We start from the raw sequence: 6,847 nt of genomic DNA, 5'->3' as shown, positions 1-6,847 counted from the left end.
ATATCCTGCTCGACAGTACAAAAAAACACACAAGAGCCCTCCTTTTGTACCTGCTGAGAATGAGAATTAATGTTTGCGATGGGAGATTGAAGCTTGACAACGCCCAGTAGGTGGAGCCCTTTTAATCTCGCTGTTGACAGCAGTCATTTAATTGGTTTTAAAAGGTCAGGGATTTGTACTGTAGCACATGGAAGACCCAACTGGGGTCTACAGAGCATAATTATCCCATTACTGGTTAAAGCAAGGATGCTGAGAGGCTATTGCGAGATAAAGGTAGACAGAGCAGTCCAAACTCTGACTCGGGTCACTTTCGCCATCATTGCTGTCCGCCGGTACCAATAAGATTGCTGTTCCAAAGTGTTACATCTGCTCCACAAGCCCCTGTTGTTCCCTGTGGTGAGCTCATCAGGAGTCTAGGTGACCCCTCCTATTGGTATGACAGACATCTACTCATAGCGTCGCAGCGTTAATAAGATGTTTTACTGAAACTCCGGGGGAAGAGCGGGGAAATGTTGCCATCCAGGCAACAGCCTCCGGGGGCAGAAGCTCCATAACCACTTTCAAATGTCAGGACGCTCATACAAGGAGCTCCTCGGAGAATTCAGAGTGGATCAGAAAGGTTGCCCGCAAATACCACAGAGTTCACGATGTCCTGAAGAGTGCTGAACCCAGGGCATGTTGCAGAAACAAGAGTAGGGACATGAAAATGGCGCACCCCTGTTTCCCTTTCTCTCCTGTCTGTGTTTCCACGTGTTGCGTTTCGGTTCACTCCGGTTCAGTTTGTATAGCGCTTTTCACAAAGGATCAATGTCTCAAAGCACTTTTTAGACATTCTGGGAACAGGCCCCCAAGAGTAAGCCAAGGGTGACAATGGCAAGGAAAAACTTCAATAAAATAGGAATAAAACCTTGCACAGATCCCAACTCCCGGGGGTAGCCATCCACTCCTACGGAAACTCGGCGGAATAAATTAAAGTGGTGACAGAGCCTACCATTTCTCTTCAAACTCAAAGCATTTGGAGTGATTGCAGTGAATGCAGTACAGTTACTAAGTATGAACTTTAAACATGTTTGATGATGAAGAATGATGTCAGACGTATAGAATTGTTATAGTGTAGTGATTTCTTTAAATATCACACCATATTAAAAGTCATTCATTAAAAGTCACACTTTTATTTTGAAGACAACCGTAAATGAGAAAGTTGTTGCCGTTTTATTACAGTTGACCGCAGGCTAAGCTGTTCTTAGGTACTATGTTTATGTTCAGTCAGCCATTCCTTTTGACATTTAAGCCAGGATGTCAGAATTTTCTGAACCCAACAATCTTCTTTTTCACCATGGAGGTGCAAAACAACTTGCAATTCCAGATGAGAATAAAAATATATCTTTGCTGTGCTTAAGGCCTCTGAATAACAAAGATGTCCTTGTATGTTTACTCTACAATGATGACTGCTGTTGTTCTCTGAGCCGGAGTGTGTCCTCATTCGGCTCTTTTCCAAGCTCATCACACACATTAGAAGATGCAAGATGACATGTAGTACTTCCCTTTAAGTTCCTGTCCAAGATGCAGAACATGAGATGATGACACACACACACACACACACAGACACACACACACACCCTCAACTCCACTGCCTGAACCAGCCTGACCTTCATTGGCATGGACCATTTCTCCTGGCTCCTTTGTCACCTATCAGCGGGGAACAATGATTTTCATTACCCCCTTTAATAAGCAAGACAGGTGGCTTGTCCGTACCTCAAGGTCTCCTTCATGTCTGAAGGAAATAGATTTATGTCCAACGCTGCCTCAAGGTGCTTTCTAATGGCCTTCGTGGGGAAATTCTCTCCTGTAATTACAAACTTTTAGGCCTGTGAGTTCATTGCAAGAAGGAACTACACACCATGTTTCAAGCAAAAGGTCTAAAAACTGCTGAGAAGATTCTCACTTTTATTTTAAGGGTGAGAATGAATTTCACCATATTAGTCATCTTGACTGCCAGACGTGTTGTACATACATTACAAAGATGCTTGTTTCACAATGGCAGGCATTAAAATCTACCTAAGGTTCATGTTAAATGTATTTAGTTTAGATGAGACTATTTCAGTTACAGCTTAAGAAATTAAAGATATACATTTTTTTTTAACTATACACAAATTGGCCGGTCATCCCTCAAAGGTTTTCTTAGACTTAATTTTGATCATTCTAACAACATAATACTTGAGCATTCACATAGGGAAACTGTTCCACTCCCTGTCAACATCCTTGTTGCTTTGGACTATTGCTGACAATTTTCATATGGCACCCTTGATAGATATGCATAAAAATACCATAAACTAAAAATAATAGTTATTGACAAGCCTTTTCCAACATATGCCAACATATGTGAAGTAGTGTGCTTTATTAATTATTCAATTGAATCAACCAAAGGCACATCCCAGGCAAAGATGACAGCCATGAGTCTTTTCCTATAAGGGTAGAGAACACATTTGGAGAGATTTTTTAAACATTCCTCCATGCAGGAGGAAACTTGTGCTTATGGACCCCACTATTCAGTTCAGACCACAGCTTTTGCATGTGATTTGGAGATTGAGATGGCCATTGCAGAACATGGATGTTGTTTTCACTTCACCATTTATGTGTGGATTTTGATGTATGTTTGGAGTCATTGTCTTACTGGACAATTTACCTGAGACCAAGTCCCAGTGTCCTTGCAAAGAAAACCAGATTTTCTGACAAAATTGTTGGTACTATTTTAATTCATTATGCCATTGTTTTTAAGTAGTTGCCCATGGACTACTGACAGGAAAATATCTCTACTACAATGACCCACCTCTGTATTTGACAGTAAGTATGAGGTGCTTCTTCTTGTATGCATTCCTCTTTTGCCACCAAACATGTCGATGGTGTGTTTGCCGAAAATCTTCATTTTGGTCTCCTCTGACCATAGCACTCTCCTCCAGTCATAATTGCAATGAGGTTTGGCAAACTCCTGATACTTGCTTTGTTTATTGAGCTCACTAAGGGCTGTCTTTGTGCCACCCTTGCAAAGAGTGTGATGATTCATCCATGAGTCAGGAAGCAAGTGCAGGGTGATTAATGAACAAAGGTGTGGACAGGCAACAAGACGAAAACAATACAAAACATTTCTCTAAATACAAAACAAGCTTTGAGGTAATGCTGGATGCTCAAACAAACACGGTAATGCTACCCAAAGACAGTTTAATGGGTGAGGCTAATTCTGGGGGCTGGGTAATAGGCTGGGGAGGTGAAGGCTGGAGTTGATGGTGTGACGAAGAATATACTGGTATGGAGGTGCCTGTTTTTTGTCTTTTTTGTTATTTAAAATAATTGAGTAAATTGATCATTTTTCCTTTTACAAGAAGGATGTTTCATGATATAATGTGCTTGAGATCCTCAGAAAATAATGGGAAGTAAAAAGGAAACAACTGGCTTGTGACCTGTGCTATTACTTGGGGTTGTGACAGAGCAGATTAGAAGTACAGACTGCTACCACTTTCTTCTATTCCACACTGTGAATGCCCAGCACACTAGTTGCGGACTGTTTTCTCCACAAGAGTGACTGTAAGACAGCCTATCAATTATTGAAGAGACTCAATGAGAGAATAGAACACTCTTCTTAAAGTCGGCCTTTGGCTCCTGAACAGTGCTCATCATATTGCACTCATCCTGTATCATACAAAGTCCTCATGGATATCTGTGTGTATAGAATATTTTGACCTCATATGAGCAGGGTGCAGCTGGCTGTGTTCTTTACAAGACTTTTACTTTATCCACCTTATATTGGTCTGTGGTGCACTGAGGACTGGAGATTCCCGTGGCTTGTGTTTTCTTGAATTCTATATTGAGATTCATTGCGAGAGATCTAGAGCTGCATGTTGTCAGTCATTTGCTTCATAAGCCGGATCTCACAGCTTGGTGAAAAACACCTGACAGAAACTTTCCGAGAATGGGTGCTGAGCATGCTGGGATATCTCAACACAGTATACAACAGACTCACAATGGCAACAGTATATATCCGAGCCGATATAGCAGAAAAAAGACATTTCACCTGAAATTCTGTCCGTGCCACTGAATATTTCATAACTACAAGTCCGTAACACCACAGCTATTTAAATTAATAGCCACCAGAATGCCTCAACCAAACTAGGAAGGAAACCAAAATGCCAATTAATGAATGGTATTGCCGATTATTTTTCCTGAACTGTAGATAGGGTAATGGTATGCACTTTGATACAATCACTTGGCATGTAACTGAGGCAGGAATGTAAGGAACTCATGCTGAGCTTGTGATATAACTCTTGACTTAACATGGGAGAAAATCCCATTTTTTCAACAAGCCTCCCACAAATGCACCTGACTGCATGGTGAGATTTGGATTTAGAAGTTTGGAATGAAATATGGCACAATGCTGTTATTTTCTGTATTCTGAGTTCTGACTCATGTTATCCATATACAATGTACTTTACTCATAAATACAGAATGTATGGTCATTTCAATGAAGAGAAAGAACGCTAAAATGGAGTCTAAATCCATTGATATATTGTCTTCACTGGAAGTTTCATGATAGCTTATTAAAAAGAAATTCACTTCTCCCAAATAACACCCAGGAGGCGTAAAAACACGAAGACCGAGGAAGATACATGCAGTTTAATGGAAGTCATATAAAGTAATCTTCATAGCATGGTTGTGGCTTGAAGAATAGATTACCATTCTTATGGCACACTTAAGTGCTCTGTGCACTTTCAGTGAGTGTTTTAAGGGCCTACGTTAAGCGCTATTTGACTGGTAATTGAAGACAGCCGAGAGGTGAGAGAAGAGAGTTGAACCTGTGGACCACAGTCGAGCAGCCCTGATTTAACAAGTTCATTCCTAACAGAGCACGTCTTGTCGATACCGCCCCTTTCCCAGATGGAACATGATGAATAGTCTTTCAAGATTAGAACACATTTCCTATCGCAAAAGGCAGTGCTTGTTCAAGAAAACCTTACAGGCTTACAGCTTTCAAAGCATAGGAATTCAATCAGACCGGATTCCCCTCTCTCTAATTCTGTTTTTTTTTTTTTTAGAATAAAGCACTGGAATATGTTGTAAGATTGGTAATAAACAATCAGATAATTGCATACATGCAGGCGCATGCATATAAAATGAATTGCATACATGCAGACACATACATACGAAAACCTGTCGTCGCTTGTCATATCCTTGATTAAATACAAACTGGACTGTTTTACGGTTTTCAAACATGCTTATTTCTTTTTCAAATACTTTTGTGTTTAAATTTGTATGCATATGAATGTCTTTTGTATGACCATGTGAAATGTTCTAATTTTTTATTTTACACACACCATGTGACTCCCCTGGGAGGGAGATGCAGCAATTTTCACCATCATTTGCCGTACGGAGAGAGAGTGCCCACACCAACACAAAATAAATAATAAAAAGTATTTGCCCTCCCCCTCATGGGTTCCGGGCAAACATATTAAATTAACACAATAAACTAAAATTAAAAAAGGCAAAAGAAAGTTAAACCGAGCGACGGCTTTTCAGCTCGGGGCTCGGAGCTGGCCACTTTTCAGCCAGTCAGCTCTGCTGTCTTGCCTTTCTATAAAACAACACCAAACTGGCACTCTGGAGTGTTCTCCCTGTCTCAGCCCCATACTGTGGAAACAAGCACTCTTTAAGCACCTGGGCTGATTAGTTCATGCAGGTGCATGTGACCTGTCTTTCAGTAGGCAGGGCTGAGACAATCTGCTTCTCCGACAGACCCAGTCTCACATAGCTTTTAGACTTCTGCTGCCATCTTGACCAGGACTCCTAGGATGAAGAGATGTTGGACCTTCCTGGCTAAATAAAGGATGAATAAAAAATACACTAAATCTGGTATTAAAACCTTTTCACACAAAACCAACCCACCTGTCAATATTCATTGTATTTTATCATTCAGTATGGCTATAGTTAATTCGGTTACCCAGATTGAGGGTAGATTGTGGCTATAGAAATGTGTTTTTCTTCTGATGCTCTTTCTTCATCTTGTTGCTACGGTGCAGTAAGAATCCAGTGTCACTGATCACAGTCCACACAAAATGGAAACCAACTTCCAACCGCTGATGAAGACCCTCTTCCTGTTGACTTCTAAATAGTGTGGGTTCAGACAACAATGCGCTTAATTATGTGTCACACAGTAGCACTCCTGGCCTGAGTGTTGGCTTATACTTGCTGGCCTGCTAGGAAAGATGAATGAGGAGCAATTACTGGGCTGAAGCAGCCCAAATGATTTATTCAGCAATGTGCATTTATAGTCTTCTGTCAGGGCTCTGTGTGTCCTCAGGTTCAGAGACCCAGCTCATCCCACTGCAGGGCTAACACACAAGGTATACTTCAACTGCTGTGGCTGAAAGGCACAGGGCTCTATCTTCTAGTCTAAGAGTAGTCTAATTGTCTAAAGAGCAGCACACAGGTCCATTAAACGTGTGGTGCGATGCACTCTTGCTAGTTTCACGGTGGATAGTTCAAGCACAAAGTGAGGCACGAGGTTCAAAAGAGCTGGTCTTAGTGGCTCAGTTAATTAATAGGTCTTGGGTGTAACATGCAATAAACCAATCAGAATGTCATGTTCCATTCCCTTTAAAGCCAACTGCATTGGCCCCCTTGTTGGATTGCCAATATAGGATTTAGAAAGGTGGTTTAAGTTCAAGTCAGGAACCACCTATCCACTCCAAATCATTCATTTTGTTTCTTTTCATCCATTTGCTTTTGTGTTTCAGATCATTCTGAACACATCAGTTCACAGACAGATGACCAGACATTCAGACTTTCTCTAATTGTC

The sequence above is a fragment of the Conger conger genome, chromosome 3 (genome assembly GCF_963514075.1).
Source record: "Conger conger chromosome 3, fConCon1.1, whole genome shotgun sequence".
Classification (NCBI taxonomy): domain Eukaryota; kingdom Metazoa; phylum Chordata; class Actinopteri; order Anguilliformes; family Congridae; genus Conger; species Conger conger.
This window is presented reverse-complemented; position numbering follows the sequence as displayed.